The sequence below is a fragment of the Salvelinus namaycush genome, unplaced genomic scaffold, assembly GCF_016432855.1.
Source record: "Salvelinus namaycush isolate Seneca unplaced genomic scaffold, SaNama_1.0 Scaffold2602, whole genome shotgun sequence".
In the NCBI taxonomy this organism is placed as follows: domain Eukaryota; kingdom Metazoa; phylum Chordata; class Actinopteri; order Salmoniformes; family Salmonidae; genus Salvelinus; species Salvelinus namaycush.
This window is the reverse complement of record NW_024059456.1, coordinates 19326-35521: the sequence shown is the minus strand read 5'-3', so window position 1 is coordinate 35521 and position 16196 is coordinate 19326. Positions and strand designations below refer to the sequence as shown.

General features: G+C 39.8%; 6 non-coding genes and 6 pseudogenes across 6 annotated transcripts; all 12 read left to right on the top strand.

Annotated features, from left to right (window-relative positions):
* The first annotated feature begins 416 nt into the window (after positions 1-416).
* On the top strand, positions 417-535 carry LOC120039244. Its single transcript, XR_005475352.1, has one exon. It is a non-coding gene; the product is annotated as a 5S ribosomal RNA (ribosomal RNA).
* A 691-nt stretch (positions 536-1226) lies between these two features.
* Positions 1227-1373, top strand: LOC120039258 (annotated as a pseudogene).
* A 685-nt stretch (positions 1374-2058) lies between these two features.
* On the top strand, positions 2059-2177 carry LOC120039243. The gene has a single exon (XR_005475351.1). It is a non-coding gene; the product is annotated as a 5S ribosomal RNA (ribosomal RNA).
* A 691-nt stretch (positions 2178-2868) lies between these two features.
* Positions 2869-3015, top strand: LOC120039257 (annotated as a pseudogene).
* A 685-nt stretch (positions 3016-3700) lies between these two features.
* On the top strand, positions 3701-3819 carry LOC120039242. Its single transcript, XR_005475350.1, has one exon. It is a non-coding gene; the product is annotated as a 5S ribosomal RNA (ribosomal RNA).
* Positions 3820-4510: 691 nt separating this feature from the next.
* LOC120039256 lies at positions 4511-4657 on the top strand (annotated as a pseudogene).
* Positions 4658-5342: 685 nt separating this feature from the next.
* On the top strand, positions 5343-5461 carry LOC120039241. Its single transcript, XR_005475349.1, has one exon. It is a non-coding gene; the product is annotated as a 5S ribosomal RNA (ribosomal RNA).
* A 691-nt stretch (positions 5462-6152) lies between these two features.
* LOC120039255 lies at positions 6153-6299 on the top strand (annotated as a pseudogene).
* Positions 6300-6984: 685 nt separating this feature from the next.
* On the top strand, positions 6985-7103 carry LOC120039240. The gene has a single exon (XR_005475348.1). It is a non-coding gene; the product is annotated as a 5S ribosomal RNA (ribosomal RNA).
* A 691-nt stretch (positions 7104-7794) lies between these two features.
* Positions 7795-7941, top strand: LOC120039254 (annotated as a pseudogene).
* A 685-nt stretch (positions 7942-8626) lies between these two features.
* LOC120039239 lies at positions 8627-8745 on the top strand. The gene has a single exon (XR_005475347.1). It is a non-coding gene; the product is annotated as a 5S ribosomal RNA (ribosomal RNA).
* A 691-nt stretch (positions 8746-9436) lies between these two features.
* Positions 9437-9583, top strand: LOC120039253 (annotated as a pseudogene).
* The last annotated feature ends 6613 nt before the right edge of the window (positions 9584-16196 follow it).

The following is a 16196-nucleotide window of genomic DNA, read 5'->3' as shown; positions in this document are numbered from 1 at the left end:
ATGATGTGTCATGACGCGCCCATGCGCTTCCAATATGAAATTGTCCATACATGCGTTCCTCCTTAGCACAGAACAATGCAATAGGTTTTCAACATCCAGAGCTTTTGTGTATTTATTGTGGCTAGTAGGATAGCTGCATGGGAAACTGTTGCTGATGATGTATTTGTCAGAAGTCATTGTATTTGTCCGTTTTTTCCCACAAGGCTGAAATATGTGCCCTCGCTTAGAAATGTTTGCAAGGTTTGTTTGTATTTCATCCAACTATCTGTGCTAAAAAGTGATGGCTACAGTATATGTAATTTCTTCCACTTTTTGAGTGAGCCAAAGTTCAAGCTGCTTATCTAATTGGTGAGAATGCAATGTCTGTTTATCAGACTCACTTTGACTTTATATGGTGTGCCAAGAGATGTACCTTCGCTTACGGCCATACCAGCCTGAATATGCCCGATCTCGTCTGATCTCGGAAGCTAAGCAGGGTCGGGCCTGGTTAGTACTTGGATGGGAGACCGCCTGGGAATACCAGGTGCTGTAAGCCTTTTGTCCACTAGGGGGTGTGGCATTATTTCATCAGCAACACTGCCTTGTAGTAAGCATTTGATGCTGAATTGACTAAATGCAGCTTCTATGGGCTAGTCTCCCCTGCCCTTTTAATACGATCAAAGTTCCTTGTGTTGTCAGGGAGCAACTGCCTTTTATGCATAAGACAAATAAGAATATTGTTACTGAATGCAGCTTGTGTGTGCTCTGTGCTCCCTCGCCCTGTTCAAATGATCAAAGGAAATAATGCTGGTGAGGAGTGGAACTGGACTGGTGTCTGATGGCCCTGTGTTTTCCATGTTGGAATTACAACCCTTCTTTTATGGAGTAAATCAAAAGCACAAGAGAATCTGAGATGTTATCGATAATAAATCAATTGGTTTCATGCATTTGTCTGTGTGTGTGTGTGTGTCTGAATGTGATTGTATTTCGTCATATCGCAAACATTTGTGATATCAGATGGGTTAAGATATTAAAAAGTAATTGGTGATTTTTTCGACAGTGTTGCATGATGGGAATCTAGTGGTTCACTGATATAATCTAGTAAACAAAATAAACTACTTTTTCACTACTCTGTGTGCAAGTGCATTCCTAAACGGCATTTAACGCAGGTCGATGTGATATGATATTATCAGAACACAAAGTGGTTACCGTTAGCGGAAAATGTTGGCACTGGAGACACTTTTCCTCCACTAAGCAGAAGAGATACCGTGATCAAGAAGGTGGTTCACCCGGTGTGGGGCTCAGCCATTGCACTCTGGCTGTGCTGACCCCTTGCGAATTTTCCAAATGTGGGAATCCGATTGCAAAATTTATGGTAGTGCTCGTTTGAGCTTTACCCTGATGTCTTTGTTAATGATAAACTGTTGCTTGGCGGCAGGCTTAAGGATGACTTGAGTCAACTGACTGTGCTTATGGAGATCTTTGAAGTCAGTTGTGAAGGAGACTTTGTGGACCAATCGAAAGGTGGAAACATTTGTTTGTAGCAAAATATTGTTGGCATTTTGTCGAAACATTATGTTGCGAAATGCAGCATTGTATTTATGCCACGCTGGTACTTCAATCAGGAGATAGTTGAGAAGCCACTCTAACCCCCCCCCCGGTCATGATGTGTCATACGCGCCCCATGCGCTTCCAATATGAAATTGTCCATACATGCGTTCCTCCTTAGCACAGAACAATGCAATAGGTTTTCAACATCCAGAGCTTTTGTGTATTTATTGTGGCTAGTAGGATAGCTGCATGGGAAACTGTTGCTGATGATGTATTTGTCAGAAGTCATTGTATTTGTCCGTTTTTTCCCACAAGGCTGAAATATGTGCCCTCGCTTAGAAATGTTTGCAAGGTTTGTTTGTATTTCATCCAACTATCTGTGCTAAAAAGTGATGGCTACAGTATATGTAATTTCTTCCACTTTTTGAGTGAGCCAAAGTTCAAGCTGCTTATCTAATTGGTGAGAATGCAATGTCTGTTTATCAGACTCACTTTGACTTTATATGGTGTGCCAAGAGATGTACCTTCGCTTACGGCCATACCAGCCTGAATATGCCCGATCTCGTCTGATCTCGGAAGCTAAGCAGGGTCGGGCCTGGTTAGTACTTGGATGGGAGACCGCCTGGGAATACCAGGTGCTGTAAGCCTTTTGTCCACTAGGGGGTGTGGCATTATTTCATCAGCAACACTGCCTTGTAGTAAGCATTTGATGCTGAATTGACTAAATGCAGCTTCTATGGGCTAGTCTCCCCTGCCCTTTTAATACGATCAAAGTTCCTTGTGTTGTCAGGGAGCAACTGCCTTTTATGCATAAGACAAATAAGAATATTGTTACTGAATGCAGCTTGTGTGTGCTCTGTGCTCCCTCGCCCTGTTCAAATGATCAAAGGAAATAATGCTGGTGAGGAGTGGAACTGGACTGGTGTCTGATGGCCCTGTGTTTTCCATGTTGGAATTACAACCCTTCTTTTATGGAGTAAATCAAAAGCACAAGAGAATCTGAGATGTTATCGATAATAAATCAATTGGTTTCATGCATTTGTCTGTGTGTGTGTGTGTGTCTGAATGTGATTGTATTTCGTCATATCGCAAACATTTGTGATATCAGATGGGTTAAGATATTAAAAAGTAATTGGTGATTTTTTCGACAGTGTTGCATGATGGGAATCTAGTGGTTCACTGATATAATCTAGTAAACAAAATAAACTACTTTTTCACTACTCTGTGTGCAAGTGCATTCCTAAACGGCATTTAACGCAGGTCGATGTGATATGATATTATCAGAACACAAAGTGGTTACCGTTAGCGGAAAATGTTGGCACTGGAGACACTTTTCCTCCACTAAGCAGAAGAGATACCGTGATCAAGAAGGTGGTTCACCCGGTGTGGGGCTCAGCCATTGCACTCTGGCTGTGCTGACCCCTTGCGAATTTTCCAAATGTGGGAATCCGATTGCAAAATTTATGGTAGTGCTCGTTTGAGCTTTACCCTGATGTCTTTGTTAATGATAAACTGTTGCTTGGCGGCAGGCTTAAGGATGACTTGAGTCAACTGACTGTGCTTATGGAGATCTTTGAAGTCAGTTGTGAAGGAGACTTTGTGGACCAATCGAAAGGTGGAAACATTTGTTTGTAGCAAAATATTGTTGGCATTTTGTCGAAACATTATGTTGCGAAATGCAGCATTGTATTTATGCCACGCTGGTACTTCAATCAGGAGATAGTTGAGAAGCCACTCTAACCCCCCCCCCGGTCATGATGTGTCATACGCGCCCCATGCGCTTCCAATATGAAATTGTCCATACATGCGTTCCTCCTTAGCACAGAACAATGCAATAGGTTTTCAACATCCAGAGCTTTTGTGTATTTATTGTGGCTAGTAGGATAGCTGCATGGGAAACTGTTGCTGATGATGTATTTGTCAGAAGTCATTGTATTTGTCCGTTTTTTCCCACAAGGCTGAAATATGTGCCCTCGCTTAGAAATGTTTGCAAGGTTTGTTTGTATTTCATCCAACTATCTGTGCTAAAAAGTGATGGCTACAGTATATGTAATTTCTTCCACTTTTTGAGTGAGCCAAAGTTCAAGCTGCTTATCTAATTGGTGAGAATGCAATGTCTGTTTATCAGACTCACTTTGACTTTATATGGTGTGCCAAGAGATGTACCTTCGCTTACGGCCATACCAGCCTGAATATGCCCGATCTCGTCTGATCTCGGAAGCTAAGCAGGGTCGGGCCTGGTTAGTACTTGGATGGGAGACCGCCTGGGAATACCAGGTGCTGTAAGCCTTTTGTCCACTAGGGGGTGTGGCATTATTTCATCAGCAACACTGCCTTGTAGTAAGCATTTGATGCTGAATTGACTAAATGCAGCTTCTATGGGCTAGTCTCCCCTGCCCTTTTAATACGATCAAAGTTCCTTGTGTTGTCAGGGAGCAACTGCCTTTTATGCATAAGACAAATAAGAATATTGTTACTGAATGCAGCTTGTGTGTGCTCTGTGCTCCCTCGCCCTGTTCAAATGATCAAAGGAAATAATGCTGGTGAGGAGTGGAACTGGACTGGTGTCTGATGGCCCTGTGTTTTCCATGTTGGAATTACAACCCTTCTTTTATGGAGTAAATCAAAAGCACAAGAGAATCTGAGATGTTATCGATAATAAATCAATTGGTTTCATGCATTTGTCTGTGTGTGTGTGTGTGTCTGAATGTGATTGTATTTCGTCATATCGCAAACATTTGTGATATCAGATGGGTTAAGATATTAAAAAGTAATTGGTGATTTTTTCGACAGTGTTGCATGATGGGAATCTAGTGGTTCACTGATATAATCTAGTAAACAAAATAAACTACTTTTTCACTACTCTGTGTGCAAGTGCATTCCTAAACGGCATTTAACGCAGGTCGATGTGATATGATATTATCAGAACACAAAGTGGTTACCGTTAGCGGAAAATGTTGGCACTGGAGACACTTTTCCTCCACTAAGCAGAAGAGATACCGTGATCAAGAAGGTGGTTCACCCGGTGTGGGGCTCAGCCATTGCACTCTGGCTGTGCTGACCCCTTGCGAATTTTCCAAATGTGGGAATCCGATTGCAAAATTTATGGTAGTGCTCGTTTGAGCTTTACCCTGATGTCTTTGTTAATGATAAACTGTTGCTTGGCGGCAGGCTTAAGGATGACTTGAGTCAACTGACTGTGCTTATGGAGATCTTTGAAGTCAGTTGTGAAGGAGACTTTGTGGACCAATCGAAAGGTGGAAACATTTGTTTGTAGCAAAATATTGTTGGCATTTTGTCGAAACATTATGTTGCGAAATGCAGCATTGTATTTATGCCACGCTGGTACTTCAATCAGGAGATAGTTGAGAAGCCACTCTAACCCCCCCCCCGGTCATGATGTGTCATACGCGCCCCATGCGCTTCCAATATGAAATTGTCCATACATGCGTTCCTCCTTAGCACAGAACAATGCAATAGGTTTTCAACATCCAGAGCTTTTGTGTATTTATTGTGGCTAGTAGGATAGCTGCATGGGAAACTGTTGCTGATGATGTATTTGTCAGAAGTCATTGTATTTGTCCGTTTTTTCCCACAAGGCTGAAATATGTGCCCTCGCTTAGAAATGTTTGCAAGGTTTGTTTGTATTTCATCCAACTATCTGTGCTAAAAAGTGATGGCTACAGTATATGTAATTTCTTCCACTTTTTGAGTGAGCCAAAGTTCAAGCTGCTTATCTAATTGGTGAGAATGCAATGTCTGTTTATCAGACTCACTTTGACTTTATATGGTGTGCCAAGAGATGTACCTTCGCTTACGGCCATACCAGCCTGAATATGCCCGATCTCGTCTGATCTCGGAAGCTAAGCAGGGTCGGGCCTGGTTAGTACTTGGATGGGAGACCGCCTGGGAATACCAGGTGCTGTAAGCCTTTTGTCCACTAGGGGGTGTGGCATTATTTCATCAGCAACACTGCCTTGTAGTAAGCATTTGATGCTGAATTGACTAAATGCAGCTTCTATGGGCTAGTCTCCCCTGCCCTTTTAATACGATCAAAGTTCCTTGTGTTGTCAGGGAGCAACTGCCTTTTATGCATAAGACAAATAAGAATATTGTTACTGAATGCAGCTTGTGTGTGCTCTGTGCTCCCTCGCCCTGTTCAAATGATCAAAGGAAATAATGCTGGTGAGGAGTGGAACTGGACTGGTGTCTGATGGCCCTGTGTTTTCCATGTTGGAATTACAACCCTTCTTTTATGGAGTAAATCAAAAGCACAAGAGAATCTGAGATGTTATCGATAATAAATCAATTGGTTTCATGCATTTGTCTGTGTGTGTGTGTGTGTCTGAATGTGATTGTATTTCGTCATATCGCAAACATTTGTGATATCAGATGGGTTAAGATATTAAAAAGTAATTGGTGATTTTTTCGACAGTGTTGCATGATGGGAATCTAGTGGTTCACTGATATAATCTAGTAAACAAAATAAACTACTTTTTCACTACTCTGTGTGCAAGTGCATTCCTAAACGGCATTTAACGCAGGTCGATGTGATATGATATTATCAGAACACAAAGTGGTTACCGTTAGCGGAAAATGTTGGCACTGGAGACACTTTTCCTCCACTAAGCAGAAGAGATACCGTGATCAAGAAGGTGGTTCACCCGGTGTGGGGCTCAGCCATTGCACTCTGGCTGTGCTGACCCCTTGCGAATTTTCCAAATGTGGGAATCCGATTGCAAAATTTATGGTAGTGCTCGTTTGAGCTTTACCCTGATGTCTTTGTTAATGATAAACTGTTGCTTGGCGGCAGGCTTAAGGATGACTTGAGTCAACTGACTGTGCTTATGGAGATCTTTGAAGTCAGTTGTGAAGGAGACTTTGTGGACCAATCGAAAGGTGGAAACATTTGTTTGTAGCAAAATATTGTTGGCATTTTGTCGAAACATTATGTTGCGAAATGCAGCATTGTATTTATGCCACGCTGGTACTTCAATCAGGAGATAGTTGAGAAGCCACTCTAACCCCCCCCCCGGTCATGATGTGTCATACGCGCCCCATGCGCTTCCAATATGAAATTGTCCATACATGCGTTCCTCCTTAGCACAGAACAATGCAATAGGTTTTCAACATCCAGAGCTTTTGTGTATTTATTGTGGCTAGTAGGATAGCTGCATGGGAAACTGTTGCTGATGATGTATTTGTCAGAAGTCATTGTATTTGTCCGTTTTTTCCCACAAGGCTGAAATATGTGCCCTCGCTTAGAAATGTTTGCAAGGTTTGTTTGTATTTCATCCAACTATCTGTGCTAAAAAGTGATGGCTACAGTATATGTAATTTCTTCCACTTTTTGAGTGAGCCAAAGTTCAAGCTGCTTATCTAATTGGTGAGAATGCAATGTCTGTTTATCAGACTCACTTTGACTTTATATGGTGTGCCAAGAGATGTACCTTCGCTTACGGCCATACCAGCCTGAATATGCCCGATCTCGTCTGATCTCGGAAGCTAAGCAGGGTCGGGCCTGGTTAGTACTTGGATGGGAGACCGCCTGGGAATACCAGGTGCTGTAAGCCTTTTGTCCACTAGGGGGTGTGGCATTATTTCATCAGCAACACTGCCTTGTAGTAAGCATTTGATGCTGAATTGACTAAATGCAGCTTCTATGGGCTAGTCTCCCCTGCCCTTTTAATACGATCAAAGTTCCTTGTGTTGTCAGGGAGCAACTGCCTTTTATGCATAAGACAAATAAGAATATTGTTACTGAATGCAGCTTGTGTGTGCTCTGTGCTCCCTCGCCCTGTTCAAATGATCAAAGGAAATAATGCTGGTGAGGAGTGGAACTGGACTGGTGTCTGATGGCCCTGTGTTTTCCATGTTGGAATTACAACCCTTCTTTTATGGAGTAAATCAAAAGCACAAGAGAATCTGAGATGTTATCGATAATAAATCAATTGGTTTCATGCATTTGTCTGTGTGTGTGTGTGTGTCTGAATGTGATTGTATTTCGTCATATCGCAAACATTTGTGATATCAGATGGGTTAAGATATTAAAAAGTAATTGGTGATTTTTTCGACAGTGTTGCATGATGGGAATCTAGTGGTTCACTGATATAATCTAGTAAACAAAATAAACTACTTTTTCACTACTCTGTGTGCAAGTGCATTCCTAAACGGCATTTAACGCAGGTCGATGTGATATGATATTATCAGAACACAAAGTGGTTACCGTTAGCGGAAAATGTTGGCACTGGAGACACTTTTCCTCCACTAAGCAGAAGAGATACCGTGATCAAGAAGGTGGTTCACCCGGTGTGGGGCTCAGCCATTGCACTCTGGCTGTGCTGACCCCTTGCGAATTTTCCAAATGTGGGAATCCGATTGCAAAATTTATGGTAGTGCTCGTTTGAGCTTTACCCTGATGTCTTTGTTAATGATAAACTGTTGCTTGGCGGCAGGCTTAAGGATGACTTGAGTCAACTGACTGTGCTTATGGAGATCTTTGAAGTCAGTTGTGAAGGAGACTTTGTGGACCAATCGAAAGGTGGAAACATTTGTTTGTAGCAAAATATTGTTGGCATTTTGTCGAAACATTATGTTGCGAAATGCAGCATTGTATTTATGCCACGCTGGTACTTCAATCAGGAGATAGTTGAGAAGCCACTCTAACCCCCCCCCCGGTCATGATGTGTCATACGCGCCCCATGCGCTTCCAATATGAAATTGTCCATACATGCGTTCCTCCTTAGCACAGAACAATGCAATAGGTTTTCAACATCCAGAGCTTTTGTGTATTTATTGTGGCTAGTAGGATAGCTGCATGGGAAACTGTTGCTGATGATGTATTTGTCAGAAGTCATTGTATTTGTCCGTTTTTTCCCACAAGGCTGAAATATGTGCCCTCGCTTAGAAATGTTTGCAAGGTTTGTTTGTATTTCATCCAACTATCTGTGCTAAAAAGTGATGGCTACAGTATATGTAATTTCTTCCACTTTTTGAGTGAGCCAAAGTTCAAGCTGCTTATCTAATTGGTGAGAATGCAATGTCTGTTTATCAGACTCACTTTGACTTTATATGGTGTGCCAAGAGATGTACCTTCGCTTACGGCCATACCAGCCTGAATATGCCCGATCTCGTCTGATCTCGGAAGCTAAGCAGGGTCGGGCCTGGTTAGTACTTGGATGGGAGACCGCCTGGGAATACCAGGTGCTGTAAGCCTTTTGTCCACTAGGGGGTGTGGCATTATTTCATCAGCAACACTGCCTTGTAGTAAGCATTTGATGCTGAATTGACTAAATGCAGCTTCTATGGGCTAGTCTCCCCTGCCCTTTTAATACGATCAAAGTTCCTTGTGTTGTCAGGGAGCAACTGCCTTTTATGCATAAGACAAATAAGAATATTGTTACTGAATGCAGCTTGTGTGTGCTCTGTGCTCCCTCGCCCTGTTCAAATGATCAAAGGAAATAATGCTGGTGAGGAGTGGAACTGGACTGGTGTCTGATGGCCCTGTGTTTTCCATGTTGGAATTACAACCCTTCTTTTATGGAGTAAATCAAAAGCACAAGAGAATCTGAGATGTTATCGATAATAAATCAATTGGTTTCATGCATTTGTCTGTGTGTGTGTGTGTGTCTGAATGTGATTGTATTTCGTCATATCGCAAACATTTGTGATATCAGATGGGTTAAGATATTAAAAAGTAATTGGTGATTTTTTCGACAGTGTTGCATGATGGGAATCTAGTGGTTCACTGATATAATCTAGTAAACAAAATAAACTACTTTTTCACTACTCTGTGTGCAAGTGCATTCCTAAACGGCATTTAACGCAGGTCGATGTGATATGATATTATCAGAACACAAAGTGGTTACCGTTAGCGGAAAATGTTGGCACTGGAGACACTTTTCCTCCACTAAGCAGAAGAGATACCGTGATCAAGAAGGTGGTTCACCCGGTGTGGGGCTCAGCCATTGCACTCTGGCTGTGCTGACCCCTTGCGAATTTTCCAAATGTGGGAATCCGATTGCAAAATTTATGGTAGTGCTCGTTTGAGCTTTACCCTGATGTCTTTGTTAATGATAAACTGTTGCTTGGCGGCAGGCTTAAGGATGACTTGAGTCAACTGACTGTGCTTATGGAGATCTTTGAAGTCAGTTGTGAAGGAGACTTTGTGGACCAATCGAAAGGTGGAAACATTTGTTTGTAGCAAAATATTGTTGGCATTTTGTCGAAACATTATGTTGCGAAATGCAGCATTGTATTTATGCCACGCTGGTACTTCAATCAGGAGATAGTTGAGAAGCCACTCTAACCCCCCCCCCGGTCATGATGTGTCATACGCGCCCCATGCGCTTCCAATATGAAATTGTCCATACATGCGTTCCTCCTTAGCACAGAACAATGCAATAGGTTTTCAACATCCAGAGCTTTTGTGTATTTATTGTGGCTAGTAGGATAGCTGCATGGGAAACTGTTGCTGATGATGTATTTGTCAGAAGTCATTGTATTTGTCCGTTTTTTCCCACAAGGCTGAAATATGTGCCCTCGCTTAGAAATGTTTGCAAGGTTTGTTTGTATTTCATCCAACTATCTGTGCTAAAAAGTGATGGCTACAGTATATGTAATTTCTTCCACTTTTTGAGTGAGCCAAAGTTCAAGCTGCTTATCTAATTGGTGAGAATGCAATGTCTGTTTATCAGACTCACTTTGACTTTATATGGTGTACCAAGAGATGTACCTTCGCTTACGGCCATACCAGCCTGAATACGCCCCTTTTTGGAAGTTTCAGGAAGTGAGTGAGCAGCAGGTGTTGGATTGTTTGTGAATTGTTTGTAGAGAGAAAATCGTTTTTGGTTTTGCTGGTTTATATACTTTAAGTTTGGAAGTTTGTGTGGGGAGTGTAGCTTATTTTCTTTGTAAATATTTGCGTTTTTATCCCCCAACGGCGTGAGCTGTTTGGGGGATTCTAAGTAAAATAATTGGACGGATACAATGGCTTCGACATCAAGAATAACAACAACAATGAGAATGGACAACGGAGAAAAAAGAGCGTCGAATGAAGAGTTGAGGAGAAGAAAATATGAGAAAGAATTGACGGTGAACGTGGAAGTTATTGGAGAAGAAAAAATAACAACGATGGAATTGCTGAGAGGAATAAAAGAAGTATGTGGAATGATATTGGGATGTAGAATGAAGGACAGAAATAAGTACGAAATAACCATGTCACACGCGAAAGGAAAAGAAAGACTACTAGACGGGCTAAAAATAAAGAGCTGCCAAATAATGGCGAAAGAACTGGGAAATGATGAACTTGTGGTGTCCTTTTTGAACATGCCGGCATATATTACGGATGAGGAAATACATGACAAATTACAAGGATGGAATGTGAACGCAACAACACCAATCAAGAGGAGGATGTGGCCAGGAACGGACATTGTGGACGGGACGAGATTTTGTAAGGTGAAGTTTACGGACAGTGTGCAATCATTACCTTACTCAACCAAATTCAACACTGTAGAAGGATTTGAATATTTCCGAGTGATCCACGATAACCAAGTGAAGGTATGTAGACTATGTATTCAACCGGGACACATACTCAAAGAATGTCCAGAATTTGTATGTCATAAATGTGGTGAACAAGGACATTATGCCAGAGAATGTTCGAACATCGGTGATATGTGTAGAAGGTGTGACAGACCTAAGGACAGATGTAAATGTAAGAAGGAAAAGGATGTCTTATTTCTGCAAACACTGGACCTCATTACTGAAGAAGAGGTTGAGAGGAGTGAGACTATGGAGGGGGAGGAAGAGAGTGATATGGAAAGTGTGTCGCAGGTGATTCCAGAGACAGCTATAGATATGCTTGGAGAGTATGTAATGCCTTCTGGCAGTACTCGAGACGCAGTCTTGGTCTCTGCTGCTGACAAGGTGGAGCAGCAGCACATGATTGGTGAATTGGATACACAGGTAGAGATGGTGCAGGGTGCTTCTCAGGTGCCTGAACCAGCTTTAAACCTGTGTGAAAATGAAACCAAGGAGAGGGCTGGGTCCACTGGAGTTGATGGCACTGTTAAAGAATGTTTTACAAAAGGCTTGGATGTTGCTCCCCTTACAAGTACAAGTCAGGAGTCAGACGAAGAAATAGATATTGAGGATTTTCAGCGGTTTGCTAGAAATAAGAGAGCATTAGTGAAAGCTAAGGAGGTGACGGGATCTGGAAAAAAGAAAAAGTCTATTTTGAAATGACATGTTTGTTTTTGGCTATATTTCTGCATATATTAACAATGATTAGAGTTGCATCACTAAATGGCAACAGTTTAAGAAATATGAACAAATTGGAGCAGGTTTTGGTGTCTGTTGAAACGGACATGTGGTGTTTTCAAGAGACTAATTGGACGGACGCCAAAATGCTGGAAATTAAGAGCAAATGGTCTGAGCTCATTTTTTGTAGTCACGGAAGTGATAAAACATGTGGAGTGGCTATTTTGGTAAAAAATGATGTGGTTAAAAATGTCAAGCAGGTATATGCAGATAATCAGGGAAGAATTATTGTTATTGAGTTTGAAGTGCAAAATGTCATTTTTCGTCTAATTAATGTTTATGCTTCGAATATTGAAGCGGAAAGGAGAGATATGTTTAATAACCTAAGAACACTGTGTTCAGAGAACTGTATACTAGTAGGAGATTTTAACGTGAAGTGTACTAGAATGGATGTCTCGAGATGTGATAGTTTCAGACATGATTCGTCTAGAAATGCTTTACGGGAATTAATGAATAAGGAAAATCTTGTAGATATATGGAGGGCTGAAAATGTAAATAGAAGAGAGTTTTCGAGAAGGCAGGTGGTGTTAAATGAACTAAAACAAAGTAGAATTGATTTATGTTTAGCAAAGGTAGATGTGGTACAGCAGGTTCAGAAGATGACATATAATTTTACAGCATACAGTGATCATGCAGTAATGTCATTTCAGATAGGTTTTGCTGTGGAGATGAGGGGGGGAGGTGTCTGGTGTTTAAATGCCAGTCTGTTAAAGGAAGAAAGTTATATAAAGGAAATTGTTGAATGTATCGAGGATGAAATGTCTAATGTACTGTTAAAAGAGAATGTGTGTTTATGGTGGGAGGAAGTGAAAGTTAAAGTAAAAAACAGGAGTATTAGGTACTCTAAAAATCGTAACCGTTTAGATAAGCAGAAAGAAAAAATGCTTAGAAATAGGATGTTACATGAACTTGAAAAGGCTGATGCTGATCCAGACTATGATGTTGTGAACTATTTGAAAATCCATGCAGAGCTAGGGTTTTATGAAAAAAAGAAATGTTTAGGGGCTATTGTTAGGAGTAAGGCACAGTACGCCTTGGAGGGAGAGAAATGTACTTCCTTTTTTCTGGGGCTTGAAAAACGAAAGAAATTTAAGAGTTATATTGTAGAATTAGAAAATGAAAAAGGTGTAAAGGTAAATGATTTTGTTGACATCTTAGATTCAGTTGAATCCTTTTACAGAAATCTTTATAAAAAGAATGATGTGGACAAAGTGTGTGTTGCAAAAGTGTTGGAGAAAATCAGTGCCAAAGTATCTCAGGCAGATAGAATGATGTGTGATGAAGATATTTCAATTGTGGAAATCAAGAAAGCAATTGAGAACACTCAAGGAAATAAAAGTCCAGGTTTGGATGGTTTAACAAATGAATTCTATAAAGCTTTTGTGGATATTTTGGCACCCATTTTATTGAAGGTTTTTCAGTATATGGAAGAGAATAAGGAAATCCCTGAGTCTATGTCAATTGGTATGTTAACCATCTTGTTTAAAAATAGAGGCAGTAGGTTAAAGTTAGAAAATTATAGGCCTATTAGTCTTCTGAATTCAGATTATAAAATACTGACTAAAGTTTTGGCTAATAGGATGAAAATGGTGATTGGAAGTATTATTACATCAACACAAGCCTACGGAATACCCGGAAGAGATGTTGCCGATGTAATTTGTACAATTAGAGATGTTGTTAATCAAATGAAAAATGAAGGTGGTATAGTTTTAAGTTTAGATTTTAAGAAAGCTTTTGATAAAGTGGAACATAGTTTTCTACTACAGACTTTGGAGAGGTTTGGTTTTGGGCCAAAATTTGTATCTTGGATTAACTTGTTGTATAGTGGAGCAAAAAGTTGTGTTAAATGTAACGGAGTGTTAACAGATACTTTCCCTATAGAGAGGTCAGTAAGGCAGGGTTGTCCTTTGTCAGCTCTGTTGTACAGTGTTTCTACGGAACCTTTAGCTGTTTTAATACTTGGAGACAAAGAGGTGAGGGGTGTTGGAATCCCAGGTGGTGGTGTCAGTGTTATACATCAGTACGCTGATGACACTACTTTTACTGTGAAGGATGTAGGTAGCATTGAAAGCATTATGAAAATCATAGATATCTATTGTAAGGCATCGGGGGCTGAAGTTAATATAGAGAAGACGGAAATTATGTTCTTTGGGGATATCAATGCAAATAAGTGTGAGATTCCATTTAAGGTAGCTAAGGATTTTATGAAGGTGCTGGGAGTACATATTGGTGTAGAGGAGAAAGAGGCAAGGGATATAACTTGGACAGGGATCCTCAATAAAATCAAGCAAACTTTGAATTTCTGGAAAAATAGAAAATTAAAGTTAAAAGGTAAAATAATTGTAGTAAATGCTTTGGTATCATCTAAACTTGTGTATGTTTTGGGAGTTCTAGACATGCCAGAGTGGGTTCTAAATGAATTGAATAATGTGGTGTCTAATTTTATATGGGATGGTAAAGGTGTTAGAATTGCGCAGAAAACATTGATAGCAGACTATGATGATGGAGGTTTAAAACTTGTAGATTTGGATGTTAAAAGAAAAGCTATTAGGATAAAAATAGTAAAGAAATATTTGTATGACAGCTTAGATTATGGCTGGAAACATTTTTTCAAAGTCTATTTAGATGAGAGTGGTGGATGTGAAGATAATGGTTTGTTGATGGGTCTTAAAAGGAAAATGTGTGAAAAGGTACCAGATTTTTATAAAGAAGTGTTAAATGCATGGGCAGAGTTGTTGCCTAATGTGTATTATGAGTGTGGGCATATTGACCTAATTATGAATCATCCTGTTTTTCTGAATGAGAAACTTAAGTACAAAGAAAAGGTGTTATATAGTGAAGTATTCATGAGTGCAGGTCTTAGACAAATAAAAGATTACACATATGAGGTAATTCCAGGTTTTTTTCCTGAGGAAGCTATTTTTGATACCATCCATGAATGGGATGTAGAGGTGGGTAGGGGAACAGTGAGAAATATGTATGAGAAGATAAAAGAAAGTATACCAAGTAAATGGGTGGATTTAATAAATAGTGAAGTTGTTAGGGAAGATTTATTTGTCTTTCCAAATTTGTTTATTGGTAACAGTAAGGAGAAGGCTCATTTATCTAGTATCCCAGTGAAAAGATTCTATAAAATAATGGTAGAGAAAAATGTGAAAAGGCCAGCTGCGGAGAAAGTTTGGAAAGGAATTTTTCCGACTTTGGACGTAAAAAAGATATGGAAAACTTTAAATGTAAAATATAATAGTATGGAATGTGAAAGTAACGATTTTAAAATAAGGCATAATCGTATATATACAAAAGTGGTTTTACATCAAATCAATAGGGAAATAAATAGAGAATGTGACTTATGTGGTGAGTCACCGGAAAATTTAATGCATTTGTTTGTGGAATGTAAGGAGTTAAAAGATTTATTTTGTAAAGTAAAGGGAATGATTCATAGAAACTGGGGGGGTGATATTTTGAAAAAATATGTGTGGGATGAATTGGTGTTATTTGGCGTGTCTGGTAAATGTGAGGGTGTTAATGTGGGTTTGTTGAATGTTGTTTTGAGTTTCTTGAGGTATGCTATTTTTTGTAGGAGGAATTATGCTTTTTTTGAGGGGAAGAAGGTAAGGGTGTGGGATATTTTTGTAGTATTGTTAAAGAAGCATATAGATATGTTTTATTGTTATGGAAAGGAATGTTTTGATGAAGCTTTTGTGGAGGGGAGTGGGTTGATTTCAAACGTGGATGGTGGAAGAATCACTTATAATTTTTGAAAGTATTGGTATGTTTATTAATTTATTGGTTTTCATAGTTGTTCGAGAGTTGATTTCAACATGCCTGTTTTGTGAGATTGGAATTTATGTTAGGCTTTTATTAGTTTTTGTTGTATTTTATTTATTTGAGTTCTTTGATTTGATAGGGGGTGAATTGTTCACCTGCCTATGTTAGTCTCGGTTTTTGTGTATTGTACATTTGATAAAATATTGTAATTGAAACTTTTTTATAATAAAAAAAAAAAAAAAAAAAAAAAAATATGCCCGATACCGGTCATGATGTGTCATACGCGCCCCATGCGCTTCCAATATGAAATTGTCCATACATGCGTTCCTCCTTAGCACAGAACAATGCAATAGGTTTTCAACATCCAGAGCTTTTGTGTATTTATTGTGGCTAGTAGGATAGCTGCATGGGAAACTTTTGCTGATGATGTATTTGTCAGAAGTCATTGTATTTGTCCGTTTTTTCCCACAAGGCTGAAATATGTGCCCTCGCTTTGAAATGTTAGCAAGGTTTGTTTGTATTTCATCCAACTATCTGTGCTAAAAAGTGATGGCTACAGTATATGTAATTTCTTCCACTTT